At 40.5% G+C, this 17475-nt stretch overlaps 1 protein-coding gene across 2 annotated transcripts in view; it reads right to left on the minus strand.

The window, feature by feature from the left end:
* Positions 1-12543: 12543 nt before the first annotated feature.
* TDRD3 (tudor domain containing 3) overlaps positions 12544-17475 on the minus strand; it is a 285859-nt gene continuing 280927 nt past the window's right edge. For both annotated transcript variants that reach the window (XM_034758382.1, XM_034758383.1), the window contains one exon: positions 12544-12786. The gene's annotated coding sequence lies outside the window, so the exon portion shown is untranslated. The remainder of the gene's footprint in view (positions 12787-17475) is intronic.

The following is a 17475-nucleotide window of genomic DNA, read 5'->3' on the forward strand; positions in this document are numbered from 1 at the left end:
TGTAAAGCAGTTTTAAAATGTTACCTACTGTTTTAACCTTTACAGTTTAAAGAAAGATACAAAACAAAGTGAGAAAAAGGATTGTATTTTCAATTTTAAGGCATATTATGAAGTTTGCAAATGACAGGAGCATCTTCTGTAAAATATCCTTTTTCTCTTGTCAACTGAGGGCAAATGTATAATCTGACTAATTACTGTACATCAAAGTCTGTATTGGCTGTTGAAGAAAGCTGTTTTGATTTAAAATGTCTTGGTATTTCACACTGAGTTGTTTTTTCTCTTTGTAACAATTATGTAGAACATTGTTAGAAATATTTTCCTTAGAACTCAGTGAAAATTTTTACAAAATGTCTTATTGTTATTATCTACAATGCTTATCTTCCTTTCTAGGGGTCTAGCTATTTAAATGTAAGGATAAATGTCCCCCTTTTTTTTTTATGGATAGCATTTGCAGGCTTCCTTTTCTGGAATATTCTGTACTTTCAAAAGGCTTGATTCTGGTCTCACGTATGCAGTCATGGTTACATCCAAAATGTAACTATATCTCTTCACAGAGCATGTGGATCAGTGAACATTCCTGATTATCCAAATGCATGCTTCATTCTGTGGTCTGTAAAACTTCTGAGATAAATGAAGTTATGCTGCAGCAGTAACTTAATATCTAAGGTATTCAGAATCAAAGGACTCTCATGGTGCCTAAGAAAATGTAACTGAAAGAAAAAATTATAATTAAAGCCAGAATGGTCTAGTAAACAAATAGCAGATCAGGAGAAAAAAAATTAATCCATATAATCCAATAAGAAATGGGCACTGGAAAAACCCAGCAAACTAAAAAAGAACACCATTGCCTTTGAAGGAGAGCGAGAGAGAGCATGTGCACATTCTGTAAAGTCCCAAGCAGCTTCTGGAAATGTGTCCAAGTGAAAGGGTGTCTATAGAGAATTTTGTGCCATGCCCATCACTGTGGACAACTGTATAGTCCCATACCTTGGTGTGAGCCTCAGAGCCCCTCAATGCCAACTGGCAAAGGCGTTCTATCAGGCCTGACAAACTCACTACATCAAACACATTGCTGTCATATTTATCTATAAAGAATGTCACAAAAGGTATCAAATAAAAGCTTCTATCATACTGGTCATCATAAGCATGGTGATATGTATGTACAGGTGTCACGTAAGAAGTTGTTTGTAGATACCAAAAATATATTTAAACTAAGGTCTGGTCTACACTACGGGGTTAGGTTGATTTTAAAATGAATACGTGTACACAACCAACCCCATTCCGTTGACCTAAGGGCTCTTAAAATCGACTTCTGTACTCCTCCCTGGCAAGGGGAGTAGCGCCAAAATCGACCTTGCCAGGTCGAATTTGAGGTAGTGTGGATGCAATTTGACGGTATTGGCCTCCAGGAGCTATCCCAGAGTGCTACAATCTGACCATTCTGCACAGCACTTTGAACTCAGATGCACTAGCCGGGTACACAGGAAAAGCCCTGGGACCATGCAGTCCCCCCAGAATCACAAACTAGCTCCAGCATGGATCAAAAGGGAGACACTGGATCTGATTGCTGTATGGGGAGAAGAATCTGTGCAGGCTGAACTCCGATCAAAAAGAAGAAATGCTAATATATATTCCAAAATTGCACAGGGCATGGTGGAGAGAGGCTACAACAGGGACACACAGCAGTGCCGCATGAAAGTCAAGGAGCTCAGACAAGCCTACAAAAAGACAAAGGAGGCAAATGGTCACTCTGGGTCAGAGCCCCATACATGACGCTTCTATGATCAGCTGCATGGCATTCTAGGGGGGGACCCTACCACTACTCCACCACAGTCCATGGACACCTGCAAGGGGGGAGTCTCACGCAACAGGGAGGAGGATTTTGTGAATGAGGAAGAGGAGGAGGAGGAGAATGTGCAGCAGGCAAGCGGTGAATCTGTTCTTCCCAGCAGCCAGGACCTTTTCATCACCATGGAGCTAATACCCTCCCAAGGTGGGATCCCCCTCTGGTGAGTGCACATTTGTGACTACAGTATAGAGTTTAAAAGCAATAGTGTTTAATGTTTGATTTGCCCTAAAGACTTGAGATGCATTCGTGGCCAGTACAGCTACTGGAAAAGTTTGTTAATGTGTCTGGGGATGGATCGGGAATCCTCCAGGGACATCTCCATGAAGCTGTCCTGGAAGTACTTTGAAAGCCTTTACAGAAGGTTTCTGGGGAGGGCTGCCTTATTTCGTTCTCCATGGTAGGACACTTTACCACGCCAAGGCAGTAGCAAGTAGTCTGGAATCATTGTAGTGCAAACCATGGCAGCAAATGGTCCTGGGTTTTGGTCGCATTCAAGCAACATTCGGTCTATATCTTTCTGTTTTAGCCTCAGGAGAGTGATATCATTCATGGTCACCTGGTTGAAATAGGGGAGTTTTTGTAAGGGAACAGTAAAAGGACCCCATTCATGCTGGGCTGTTTGCGCTTGGCTAAAAGGAATCATGTCGGAGAATAGCCATGAGGTGGGGGGAGGGGTGAAGGGATCATCCCAGAGAATAGCCACTTGGAGGGTGAGGGGAGGTGTGTGCTGCAGATCCACCCAAAAACCGCAGCCCGTCCTTTTAAATGTGAAACCCAAACAGCATTGCTTGCTATGGGAAAGGAGGGTGCTGCAGTTTGAAACCATTCCCACATGTTATGAAGGCATAAGAAGCCAACCCCGTGTACCCATTGGCTTACCATGGCTGCCTGGAAACCAAATTCTGTTGCCCAATGTCACCATACCGGCAGGCGCTCACTATAAAAGGCAAAATGTGATCGTGTACCTAAAGCACATGTGCTGTCCGCTGTGAATTGCTTGATTCACCGTGAGTCTCCCTTTTTTTCTTAGAAATGTATCATCTTAAATTTTACTCTCCCTTTTTATCCCCCCGCAGGTGCAATGTTTTTATGCTCCCCCTATCATCTCCGTCCCTGAGGTTATCGCAGATTAGAAGGCGAAAAAAAATACACTCGCGATTACATGTTTTCCGAGCTCATGCAGTCTTCCTGCACTGATAGGGCACAGCTTAATGTATGGAGGCATTCAGTGGCAGAGGCCAGGAAAGCATTAAGTGAGCACGATGAGCAGAGGCAGGAAGCAATGCTGAGGCTTATGGGGGGAGCAAACGGACATGATGAGGCATCTGGTGGAGCTGCAGGAAAGCCAATGACATACAATTAAAGCATCCTTAGGAAAACATTAGTTACTCCCTCTGAAGAGCACAGATCCCCCCTGCATCCACTGTATAACCACCTGCCCTCCTCCCCAAGTTCCATATCCTCCTCATCCAGATGCCCAAGAACGTGGGTGGGGGAGGCTCCAGGTACCCAGTCCTAGGATATTAGAGAGACAAGGGGGTGAGGTAATATATTGGACCAACTTCTGTTGATAAGAGAGACAAGCTTTAAGCTACACAGCGCTCTTCTTCAGGTCAAAGTCATGTTTAGTCTCTTAGAAGTGTGTTATTTGTAACCATTTCTGTTTCCATTATCCTCACTTTGTGTCACTTAAATCTCTCTTTGGTAATAAACTTCCCTGTGTTCTCATAAATAGATCTCAGTGCTCAGTGCAGTAAGTGAAGTGTGAATTCTTAGTTGAATCAAACAGGCTGGTGAGAACTCTCTTTTTGGCGATAGCAAATTTGGTCATTTCTGTGAGGATCTAGTGACAGGGGCTGGATACTCCAGGGGAATACTTTCCCAGGGGGCTTGGGAATTGGGGTGCACAAAGTGTTATCTGCAAAGCAAAGTGAGGGCTGGCAGAGTGATGAGAAGTTTGTCAACCTGGCTAACACAGAGGGATGACAGCTGTCATGCAGTTAGCAGCAAATATCTCTCTTGATAAGGTAGGGGGGTTACACCCTGACCTGCAGATTTGGGTGCATCGAAAAAGCATCACACCTGGATTTGCTGAATTGTCTAATGAGGAACCTTGAATCTTTGGATCTTATCCAGCTCTCACTGAGTCAATAACAGTATTTTATGGGGGTTGGATCAGGCCCTTTGACATGGAGTTATTGAACTGGGATTCTATGTGGAAGGAGGGAGAGAGGTAGGAGTTGAGCTGAGGAGTGGGAGAAAGCCAACAATAAACCTGGCATAACAAATATTGCACTGAATCACATGGATTCCCCTGATCTGAAAGCACACCCCAATCCAATACATCAGACTCCAGTCTGCATTAAAAGACCTATCTAAGGAATGAAACGGTATAAAACAAAAAGTTTCTGGAATTAGAAATAACACTCTCGGGTTCATTGGGTTAACACTCTAGAGGGCTGTATAGATACTGGTGAATATGGGCTCAGATAGTGGAATAAAAACAACATCGCGGGCTTGTGAGCTGAAACATTCCTTAGCTCTTTACTGAAAAAAATTATTTAAAAATATAAAAACCTTTCTTACCACCTACCTTGTGAAAAGCTGGTGCAGATCTCACCATTTGTGTAAGCGTGGCTTATTCGAGTGAGTGAATATCCTTGCCTTTTCTAGGGCTAGATCCTGGCTATATTATAATTTAGATAAGGCATTACATTCCTGACGAATGTTTACAGAATATGAAGCATGATCTCTGTTTAAGACCAGCTTCCATCTTGAGCCATCCTTTTCCAATTTATTGATCTATGAGACAAGGATTCTAAGAATACAAACAAACTATTGTATCACAGAGAAAAGAACCTGTTTCTCACAGCTGGTGGACTGGGGAAACAACCAAAGAAGGGGAGGAGATATCACCTCCTTTGACTGGAGTAATAATTACCTTTTCTTGGTATCAGTAGTATATATTTACAGTATGGTAGCACCTAAAAGTCCCAATTGAGATTGAGGCCCCATGGTGTGAGGCTTTGTATAAACAGAGACAATCCCTGCCCTGGAGGACTTACTTTTGTGACTAAATATGTAGTCTAAGGGTCCAATTGTAACTTTGGCTGCTTCTGTATGTCCAGAGAACAGGTATGGCTACGTGTTTTTCTCTGCCTGTGCTTGTGAGGTTACAAATTATTAGTGCATGCAAACTTTGTCATAATATTCATGCATTTTACCCTTAAAGATCATTCTAACTTCAGGAAGCGCAGACTATAGCTGCTTGCTTACTTGGAGCAATTTCATGCATGGGGGTTATTTAATCAGCGTTCCATAGACTCCATTGGCTTGCAGATTGTTTCAGTAAATGCCAGGGGTCTACATAATCTATCAACTATTACATGATTCAGGGGCTCTCTCTCTCAGGGACCAACCCTCTAGTAATGCTCTAATCCAGGGATTGGCAACCTTTGGCCCGTGGCCTGCCATGGTAAGCACCCTGGCGGGCTGGGCTGGTTTGTTTACCTGCTGCGTTCGCAGGTTTGGCCGATCGCGGCTCCCACTGGCCGCCGTTCGCCGTCCCAGGCAAATGGGGGCTGCGGGAAGTGGCATGGGGCAAGGGATGTGCTGGCCACTGCTTCCCGTTAAGATCAATGGAAGTATTTGATGGGCCCTAAAATTAGAGCTGGTTAAAAATTTTCCAATGGATGATTCCTCCACTAGAAAATGCCAGTTTTTCCTAATGGGAATGTCAAGTTCAGCAAAATTTCATTTAGAAAAAAATAAAACAAAGCATTTTGATAAGATCAAAATGGAATGTTTCATTTTGAAATATTAGGGCTGTCAAGCTATTAAAAACTTAATTGTGATTAATCACACTGTTAAAGAATAGAATACCATTTATTTAAATATTTTTTGATATTTTGTACATTTTCAAATAATTGATTCAATTACAACACAGAATACAAAGTGTACAGTGCTCACTTTATATTATTTTTATTACAAGTATTTGCACTGTAAAAAACAAAAGAAATTTTATTTTTCAGTTCACCTAATACAATTACTGTAGTGCAATATCTTTATCATGAAAGTTGAACTTACAAATGTACAATTACATTAAAAAAACCTGCATTCAAAAATAAAACAATGTAAAACTTTAGAGCCTACAATTCCACTCAGTCCTACTTCTTGTTCAGCCAATTGCTAAGACAAACAAGTTGGTTTACATTTGCAGGAGTTAATGCTGCCCGCTTCTTGTTTAAAATGCAACCTGAAAGAAGAACAGGCGTTAACATATTACTATTGTAGCCGGCGTCACAAGGTATTTACGTGCCAGTTGCACTAAAGATTCATATGTCCCTTCATTCTTCAACCACGATTCCAGAGGACATACATTCATGCCCATGATGGGTTCTGCTTGATAACAATCCAAAGCAGTGAAGCCCAATGCACGTTTATTTCCATTATCTGAGTCAGATGTCACCAGAAGGTTGATTTTCTTTTTTGGTGGTTTGGGTTCTGTAGTTTCCGCATCGGCGTGTTGCTCTTTTAACTCTTCTGAAAGCATGTTCCACACTGCCTCCCTCTCAGATTTGGGAAGGCACTTCAGATTCTTAAATCTTGAGTCAAGTGCTGTAGCTATCTTTAGAAATCTAACATATTTGTGTTTTGTCAAATCTGCAGTAAAAGTTTTTTTAAAATGAACACGTGCTGGGTCATCATCCGAGACTGCTAGGACATGAAATATATGGCACAATGCAGGTAAAAGAGAGCAGGAGACATCCAATTCTCCCCCAAGGAGTTCAGTCACAAATTTAATTAACACTTTTTTTTTTAAACAAGCATCATCATCATCATGGAAGCATGTCCTCTGGATTAGTGGCCAAATCATGAAGGGGCATATGAATGTTTAGCATCTCTGGCATCTAAATATCTTGCAACGTCAGCTACAAAAGTCCCATGTGAACGCCTGTTCTAACTTTCAGGTGACATTGTAAATAATAATGGAGCAACATTATCTTCTGTAAATGTAAACAAACCTGTTTGAGCGATTGGCTGAACAATAAATAGGACTGAATGGACTTGTAGGCTCTAAAGTTTTACGTTATTTTGTTTTTGAGTGCAGTTATAACAAAAAAATTACATTTGTAAGTTGTACTTTCACAATAAAGAGATTGCACTACAGCACTTGTATGACGTGATTGAAAAATACTATTTCTTTTGTTTATGATTTTTACAGTGCAAATATTTGTAATAAAAATAATAATACAAAGTGAGCACTGTACACTTTGTAGTATGTGTTGGAACTGAAATAAATATATTCGAAAATGTAGGAAAACATTCAAAATAAACAATAAAATACCAATTGAAATTTATTAAATAGTGTGATCAAAAGTGAGATTAATAATGATTCATTTTTTAATCACAATTCATTTTTGAATTAATCACGAGTTAATTGCGATTAATTGATAGCCCTACAAAATATATTTCATTTCATTTTATTTTTGTTTCATGCATTATATATGTATTGTTGATATAAAATAAAGTCAAAATTATAACAAAACAATTTGATTTTATCAATACAAATGTTTTGATTGACTTTTTTGGGGGGGAAATTTTGGTTCTTGGGAATTGACTTTTTGTTCCAATTCAGTGTCTGAATGTCACTCAGAGCAGAGAATCCAGCTCTGCCTAGAAGTACATGTCAGAAGACCAACAGCCTTAGAATCAGGAATTTATTTCCCTTGTTAGCCCAGCCAAACTAAAGTTTGTTAACTCCTGGGGCATACTTGAAAGCCTGCCTCACTAAGGCTTTTTCTGAAAGAGAAGGCTTACTGAAGAGTTTTTGTTTTGTTTTTCTCTTGCATGGGTTTTCTATTATATTTTTATAGACAAATATTTAGACTGATATTAATGTTTGAGTTTATGTTGTTCATGTGCATAGAGGTGTTTTGTTTTTGATAGATGCATTATGTAAATCAAGGAAATACGATATAAGGAGACCCATATTATCATCATCTTTTTTCCATATGTTGGATCAATGATCAAGGGTTAATTGCCATAACAATATTTCATTTAAAAACTAAAAAGCCCTTCCCCTGAGAAACAGGTTGATGCAAACATTCTTTATTTAATCAAATCAATCATATTCAAGCATCTAAAGAATCAGAGCAGTACAGCAACTTTTAACAGAGTTAACTCAAACACAGGAAAGATAACTACTTCAGTATAGGACAGGGACTATAAAGATATGGGAAATAATTTCCCTTCTTACACTATGAGAATCCCATGGTGGCCAGTTACACAAGCTTTCTAGTTACTGTGTATCACCAAGCAACATATGTAGCCAGAGGGAGAAATGGGACATGTATGTTGACCTCAGTGTTTCATAAATAAAAATAGTTATGTACACATTTCATTTGTAAATGGACTGGTCCATTTACATTCGATAATTTCAGAATCACATGAGTGTGCCATAGAGGAAAGGCACACCATATTTTGTACAGATTCTTTGAATTTTCATGGATAATTTAAATTGACTTTGTATTGTTTTGCATTTCACTAAATCAGACTGCTCTTTTCCTGGATTTTATGGATTTAGTTCAAGGAAGCAAGAGATTTCAGAGTAATATAAAAAATGATTTCAATTTCACTGACTGCTTTGGTACATCGATTGTAGGGCTCTGTCCTTAATAATACTTGTCCAAGCTCACAGTCTACTATCATTGGAAAGACAAAACTACTTTTAAAGTAGTACTATAACCTGTATAGCTTTGTGAAGTTGAATAGCTGCTGTAAGTGGTCTCATTGATAATGCTGGAAGGGAAACATCAAACAGCAATCAGTATATTAGACCTATAATTTAGGTATTTGGTCATTTTAGTTGCAGGTACAATTTAGTTGCACTGATCAGATTGACTGAAGGTCTCTGGGTAAGGAGTTAGAAAGTAAACCAGGAAACTTCATAAAACTAGATAGTTATGTGTTAATTAACAGTGAATAGCTTCCACATTGTACTGCTCATTTGTGGATAATAATTTTACATTTTTGTTTTAATTTTACTTCTGAATTTTATAACAATTCTCAGGCCATTGTTTAGGATCTACTAGGATGGCAAAACTTTCTGTTCCTTATTTAGCTGACTAGAAAAAAAAATCCACTTACTCTAAGATAGTGATTTCATTTATATATAATTACAGGTAAGGCCATGATCCTGCCAAAATGTATGCAAGTGCTAATTTTAAAGTTTGACTGCAGTATGAGTACTCACATACTTAAGAGTGAAACATGTGCATAAGTGCTTGCATATTTGAGACCACAGTATGTGCCTTAGATATTATACAAATGTTTTTAACTACATCAGTATAAATCCTTTTTGTTGTAGTAGTTCTGGTGTTCCTGGTATAGTTTGTATTAGCACTTTGTAGAGAGAAATCCAACTTCCACCCAGGAATTGATACTTTCATACATGTTATTAACACTTCCTATGATGGGGTTTACAAACCCCATACTAAGGCTGAGGTGGGGGAAGGGCTAGGCCCAGAATGCCATGTACCTCAGGCACTGTCGAGCATGCTCCTGGGGAGAAGACCAATATAAAGGGAGCTTCCGCAGCCCCAGTTAAGAGAAGTAAGAGAGGCCATTTCCAGGAGGAGCACCACTCTGCAGCAGCAGCCGAAGCTTCTACTGATGGGATGTGGCTGAGAGTCTCATCCTTCTCCACCCCGGCCAAGAACCATGGGCAAGGGGCACAAGAGGGCCACAGGCATTGGCCCTAGGCTGCAGGGATTTTGAAGTAAAGACTAAGTAAACTACAGCCACATGCCGAACTGAGACACAAGGTCTGGTAGGAAGTGGCCCAGGGAAAGGTGAGCAAAGGGCTGGCCATACCTAGGCCATCTCACGCCACTGAACTTTCAAGGCCCTGGGTAGGGACCAAGTGGAGAGGGAGGGTCCAGGTCCCCCTACCCACTCCAGAGCTACAATTCCTGGCCCCAAGGAGGACAGACCTAGGGGTTACCAGCCAAGAAGCAAATCCAGCTGGGCCAGTCCATTCAGAGGACCGGAACACCCTGAACTGATAAAAAGACTGGAATCATAGGCCCAGACCACAAGGTCTACTGACCGACTAAATCACCCTGCTACACTTACCTGGATGAAACTCACCTTTGTGCAGCGGACCATCACAATCATAGAATCATAGGACTGGAAGGGATCTTGAGAGGAAACAGAGCAGGACCTAGAAACTGGGGGGACTCCCCACAGATTTCAAAAGGGCCACTGGACTGGTTGTGGGCTCCAATGATTCCCCAGTCACATAGAATCATAGGACTGGAAGGGACGTTGAGAGGTCTTATAGTCCAGTCCCCTGCACTCAAGGCAGGATTAAATATTATCTAGACCATCCCTGAGAGGTGTTTGTCTAACTTGCTCTTAAAAATCTCCAATGACGGAGTTTCCACAACCTCCCTAGGCAATTTATTCAAGTGCTTAACCACCCTGATAGTTAGGAAGTTTTACCTAATAACCAACCGAATCCGCCTTTGCTGCAATTTAAGCCCATTGCTTCTTGTCCTATCCTCAGAGATTAAGAACAATATTTTTTCTCCCTCCTCCTTGTAACAATGTTTTATGTACTTGAAAACTGTTGTCATGTCCCCTCTCAGTCTTCTCTTCCCTAGACTAAAGAAATCCATTTTTTTCCATCTTCTCTCATAGGTCATGTTTTCTAAACCTTTAATCATTTTTCTTGCTCTTCTCTGGACTTTCTCCAATTTCTCCACATTTTTCCTGAAATGTGGCATCCAGAACTGGACACAATCAGTTGAAGCCTAATCAGCATTGAATAGAGGGAAATAATTAATTATTGTGTCTTGCTTACAACACTCCTGCTAATACATCCCAGAATGTTTGCTTTTTTTTTTCCCCCAACAGTGTTACACTATTGACTTATATTTAGCTCGTGATCCACTATGACCTCCAGATCCCTTTCCGCAGTACTCCTTCCTATGCAGTCATTTCCCATTTTCTATGTGTGCATCTGATTCTTCCTTCCTAAATGGAGTACTTTGCATTTGTCCTTATTGAATTTCATCCTATTTACTTCAGACTATTTCTCCAGTTTGTCCAAATCATTTTGAAGTTTAATCTTATCCTCCAAAGCACTTGCAACCTTTCCCAGCTTCATATTGTCTGCAAACTTTATAAGTGTACTCTGTATGCCATTATCTAAATCACTGATGATGATATAGAACAGATTCAGACCCAGTACTGATCTCTGCAGGACCCCAGTTGACATGCCCTTCCAACTTGACTGGGAACCACTGATGACTATTTTCTGGGAACAGTTTTCCAACCAGTTCTGCACCCACCTTATGGTAACTTCATCTAGGTTGTATTTCCCTAGTTTGCTTATGAGAAGGTTATGAGAGACAGTATCAAAAGCCGCATTAAAGTCAGAATATACCACATTTAATGTTTCCCCACTTATTCACAAGGCTTGTTACTCTGTCAAAGAAAGCTATTAGGTTGGCTTGACACAATTTGTTCTTAACAAATCCATGCGGTTACTTATCACCTTATTATCTTCTAGGTGTTTTCAAATTGATTGCTTAATTATTTGCTCCATTATCTTTCCGGGTACAGAAGTTAAGATGACTGGTCTGTAATTCCCCAGGTTGTCCTTATTTCCCTTTTTATAGATTGGCACTATATTTGCCCTTCTCCAGGCCTCTGGAATCTCTCCCGTCTTCTATGACTTTTAGAAGATAATCGCTAATGGCTCAGATATCTCCTCAATCAACTCTTTGAGTATTCTAGGATGTATTTCATCAGACCCTGGTGACTTGAAGACATCTACCTTGTCTAAGTAATTTTTAACTTGTTCTTGCCCTTGTACACCACTTCAGTCCCACTTCAGCCATCAAAATAAGGCTTACATGGGACATGGGTGGAGCATAGCTCTTGTACTGCCTCTCTGCACAGGGATAAAATTTCACCCGTTCTGCAATAAGGATTAAAGTGAATGTAGCCCTCCCGACATGGGGCCCCTTTGTCAAGCTTCAAAGAAGATTAATTAAAACGTTTCCAATAGTAACTGAAGCAATAAAAGTAAAATGTGAAACTATAAGAAAAAGTGAGAATTTAATATTCAACAGTTCAAGTGTACTTTGTGTTCTCCTGTGCCTTTGAGTCTGTCCTTGGTGCTGTACGCCTAGTTAAAAGTACCTTGATGCAAAGGCATACCTTGCTGTGCCACGTTCAATATCTGTTTCCACAGCAAAGTACAATCAATTTTTTTAAAAGGAAATGTTTGGCTAAAATTATTTAGGATATTACTGTTGAAATACTGACCAATTATCCTTCATTAGCCTTTTAAGCACATTTTGTGAACAGCATAGCATGCAATGTCATAACTTTGGCCTTAGGTAATTTTGGAAAAGAAACATACCAAGCTGTGTGGGAGTCAGTCCATGATTCCACTCCACAATAATTACTGGAGATGTTCTAACAAGTTTTAGAATGGTTATTCTAGAAAAATAAAATAATATTAAGGGCCCAATCCTGCTTCCATTTAATGTAGTAGGAGTTTTGCTATTTTCTTTAATGGAAGCAGGACTGGATGCAAAGTCTACTCCAAATGAATAAAAAGGATCATACTGAAATTTAAGTAATATCCAAGGATAAGTAAAATATAAGGCAAAGAACCGAATAGTGCACCATGGGTTTATTGATGGGAGCAATAACAATTTGCTTTTTTCATATGTAAAAAGTATTTTGCTTCATACAACTAAGAACTTTAAAAAAATCTCGGGTGCTGGTCAGCTCTGGATTCCTCCTGATCACACCAGCCATCTTTCTTGTATCCTGTTCCTCAGGAAAAGCCAGCAGTTCTTCTAGAAGTCTCGAGCACTGGGAGGCTGTTGATGACTTTTTTCCCCCCAAGAAATTTGCTAAATGAAAAAATAAGATACATAAGCTACAAAGCTCTCTGTTTTCTGTACAATTTCTATTTTTCATCCAAAAGAGTACATATCTATTCTATTGTACTTAGAGAAATAAGCCTTTAGAAGAGTAAACTGGAAGGTTATACTCCAATGCAATAGACATGACTGCTACTATACTACCAAAAAACAAAACAAAACAACCTCCCCCCCCAACCCAAAATGTAATGCACAGAGAGCAGCATAGTGATCTACCTGAAAAAGATACTAAGAGGGCCTGTCTGATGGATGTCTTTGCCATGTTTGAAAACCCATCTACTGCAATGTAAACCTGATCTTTTTTTCACCTGCCTACACCTCAGACAGGCCAATTTCCTCTATAGATTCTGTTGGACTCATCACAAACTCCACAAAGCAAACCTAGTAAACTCAGTTAAATAGAGAGAACTTTGATATATACTTCGGTATCCAAACGGATTAGTTAACACAAAGTTCTAAAATTAAGCACAAATGCTCACTACTGAGATGGTTAAAAGTCTAACCCATTTCTGGAAAAGTAAACAGTTTATATTTAGTCATAGTTACGGAGATTTTACATTATAATAGGCAAGGAGAGCAAAATTTTTTGATCTAGTGCAACCAAGATTCATATTAGTCAGCGGGCAAATAATATAGTTTCATAATGAGTTGTAATGACAATGAATATTGGATATGCATAACCCCACTACATTTTATATTTGAACTGCATAAATACAAGTACATTAAGACTGAACTGCATTGGGACTGATAACATTAGCCAAGGTGTAACAGGCTAAGCTGCCATTGGCCATTTATTACATTTGGCCAATAACCCCAAGTTTTGGGCAAGAAATAGCTATTGGATGCATCTTTTTGAGCAAATTTTGAAATAAACAGCTTCTGTGCAGAATTGGAAGAGAGGAAATATCTGATTTCTTCAGCTACGGAATAATGTTTTAAATTGTGAGGAAGAAGTATAGTGATATTTAAAACATATTATTAGGACTGTCTCTTAAAAGATGACAAAACTTGCTGAGAAACTATTCAGCATCACGAGACACCTTTTAAAAAAAATGCTCTATTTTCTTTTAAAATAAATTATATACCAATTTTCTCTGGAGAATTTAATTACTAACTATAGATAGAGCGTGTTTAAGTTTGTTTTGTTGTGCAGATATTTTTCCACCGAAATATAGCCACTTAATTTAGAGAGATCCTGAAAAACAACAACCATATTTGACATTTTAGAAAACTGTTAGGAAGATCGTATTTGCCACCCAGGATCAGACCAGCAGGTCCAGCTAATCCTGAATCTTGTCTCTGTCACTGGCCTGTACTTGAAGCTTCAAAGGAAGGTGTAAGGAGCCCTGTAGTAAACAATTACAGAATAATCTACTCATTGGGGAAGTTTCTTCCTAACTCCCATCAGTTAGTGGTTTGCTTATGTTGTGAAATAGAGGGTTACTATCGCCTCCCAGCCTGTATTTTCACCTATTATGCAACTGAGGATGTTCCCATTAACCATATAAATGCCTAATCCTTTTTTGAATCCTATTAAACTATAGGGATTCGATCTTGGCCCCACTGAAGTCAACGGGAAACTCCAGGATTTATCTCGCAGCAAAGATTCTTTTTAGTAGATTAAAATTTGTTGACTTTCATTTTAATTAAATATCCTTTTGTTCTTGCAATATGAGGAAGGGTAAGAAGGAGCAACCAAATATAACTCTCTCAAGTTCCTTCTTTTTCATCTCATTAAACAATCCCAAAGCTTTTCAATCATTCTCTTATGGAAGACTGTCCATGCCTCTAACCATTATCCTCACCCATCTGTGGACTTCTATTACTCTTTCTATATCTCTTATGAAGTAAGAGTGATCACAGCTGAACATGGTATTCCAAGACAGATTGTACCATCAATACAGTATTTTCATTATCATTTCCTATTTTGTTAGCTTTATCGACAGCCACTGAACTTTGAACAGGGTTTTTATTAAGTTTTGCACAACACTCAAGTCTTTTTTTTCCCTCAGCAGCTACAGTTAACTTAGAATCCAGGTTTGTCTATACCCCACGAGGTTCGGAACTACATAAAGGTTTGTTTGCATTTTTAATTATCTGTGAAATTTCTGGTGTTGGTCACTCACTCACCTTTTCTCAGCAAATTTCTCAGTAAATATATTGGGCTATCAAAATAGAGAATACTAAACAGGGTGTCAATAATTAGCTCAATTATTGTATGCCCAGTTGCCAAAACTAAAGGAATAATCCCCAAGAAAGCAGGGTATTTTAGCATCAGAAAATAAAAGTATTTGTCCTTTTGCCTCAGAAACACAAATTAAATTTTACAAATTACAAATTAATGGAGATAGCCTATCTCCTAGAACTGGAAGGGACCTTGAAAGATCATTGAGTCCAGCCCCCTGTCTTCACTAGCAGAACCAAGTACTGTTTTGCCCCAGATCCCTAAGTGGCCCCCTCAAGGATTGAACTCATAACCCTAGGTTTAGCAGGCCAATGCTCAAACCACTGAGCTATCCCTCCCCCCTAGGGATGTTCATTGCAGACTATGGGTGGAACATCCCCACTGCAAAACCCTACCCATGCCAAACCCATGTGGCTGTATCCACATGGTGCTGTATCAGCCTGTGCCCTGGGCTGGATTTCTAGCAGGATGTCCCACGCAGTGCATTCAATTGTGCCACTCTATAAACTCACGCACAATTTATTATGGGAGAACTAGTCTCAGCACTGAGATTCCACCTGCTCAATTCCCTCTGCTGCCAGCTTCTCAGAGTTATCATCATAGAACTGTTGATTCTGCGTACATTCCCTGAATTATGGGTCTTACTGATATCACACACACAGCTTTACCAGAAGCCTGGTGTCAGATTCTGACCAACTGGCAGCATGAAGGAAAGATTTCTTGGATGGCATCTCTGTTCATATGGTGTGGAAATGCAGCAGAAATGGAGCAGGCAAACATGGGTGCAGAAGTGCAGAGCAGAAGAAAGGAGCTGTTAGACAAGTAGAACAGCCCAGATGGAACTGGGTGATTTGATTGGAGGACTAACAGTGCGCAGGTTTGATTATCCTGCATTCTCACTGCAAAGTAGGCAGATTTGCCAGGCTGAAGTGAAACCCAAGCTAAAGCCATGCCTGCTAATCTGTTTTAAAGCACCCTCAAAACTGGGTTAGAGGCTTTTCTGTGTGGACAGAAGAAGGTTTGGGTCAACACCCAGGTTATAGATAGGGCTCTACCAAATTCACCATCCATTTTGGTCAATTTCACAGTCATAGGATTTTAAAAACCATAAATTTCATGATTTTTGCTATTTAAATCTGAAATTTCATAGTGTTGTAATTGTAGGGGTCCTGACCCAAAAAGGAGGTTGGGAGGGAGGGGGGGAAGAAAGGGGAGTGCTGCACGGTTATTATAGGAGGGGTTATGGTACTACTACCCTTACTTGTGCAAATTCTCCTGCTGCGGCGCTGCCTTCAGAGCTGGGCAGCTGGAGAGTGGTGGCTGCTGGCCAGGAGCCCAGCTCTGAAGGCAGAGCCAGAGCCAGCACCAGTGCAGAAGTAAGGATGGCATGATATGGTATTGCCACCCTTACTTCTGCACTGCTGCCTGCAGGGCTGGGCCCTCAGTCAGCAGCCGCCACTCTCTGGCTGCCCAGCTCTGAAGGCAGTGCAGAAGTAAGGGTGGCAATACTGCAACCCTCCTAAAATAGCCTTGTGACCCACCTGCAACTCCTTTTTTGGTCAGGACCCACAATTTGAGAAATGCTGATCTCCCCTATGAAATCTGTATCATAAAAGCACACAAAAGGGTAAAAGCACACAGTAGACCAGATTTCCTGGGGGGAGACCAGATTTCATAGTCCGTGACGCATTTTTCATGGCCGTGAATTTGGTAGGGCCCTAGTTATAGTCTAGATTAACCGCAGTTAAAACATACTCTAGAACAGGGATTGGCAACCTTTGGCCCGCGGCCTACCAGGGTAAGCTGCCTGGCGGGCCAGGCCAGTTTGTTTACCTGCCGTGTCCGCAGGTTCGGCCGATCGCGGCTCCCACAGGCCGCAGTTCACTGCTCCAGGCCAATGGGGGCTGCAGGAAGTGGTATGGGCCAAGGGATGTGCTGGCCGTCGCTTCCCTCAGCCCCCATTGGCCTGGGACGGCGAACCGCGGCCCGTGGGAGCTGCGATCGGCCGAACCTGCGGACACGGCAGGTAAACAAACCGGCCCAGCCCGCTAGGGTGCTTACCTTGGCAAGCCACATGCCAAAGGTTGCCCATCCCTGCAAAGGAATTTAGAGCAATATACTCCAAACCATGTGAAGGAGAAAGAGGACAGCAGAAGCCAACCACAAATTTAAGTACTGCTTAACAAAAACAAACATACAAGAAAACAAGAGGCAAGTGAAAAAGATTCACTGGTTAATGCTCACCAAACACGATGCGATTTAAGACATCTCACTTCACTCATTACCGACTTTTGATCAACACTTAAAGATTGAAGGATTTATTAGATCCTTAAGTAAGAAAAAAGCTAAAGCTAACAAGCGGGGCACGCTTGATAACTCAGCTGTTAATAGCCACTGCATTGTTGTTTTAATTTAGTAACATCATACGTTTTGGGGGGCCTAGAGATTGTAGGGTTTGCCTTTTAAATTTGTTA

Source organism: Trachemys scripta, chromosome 1 (assembly GCF_013100865.1).
Source record: "Trachemys scripta elegans isolate TJP31775 chromosome 1, CAS_Tse_1.0, whole genome shotgun sequence".
In the NCBI taxonomy this organism is placed as follows: Eukaryota; Metazoa; Chordata; order Testudines; family Emydidae; genus Trachemys; species Trachemys scripta.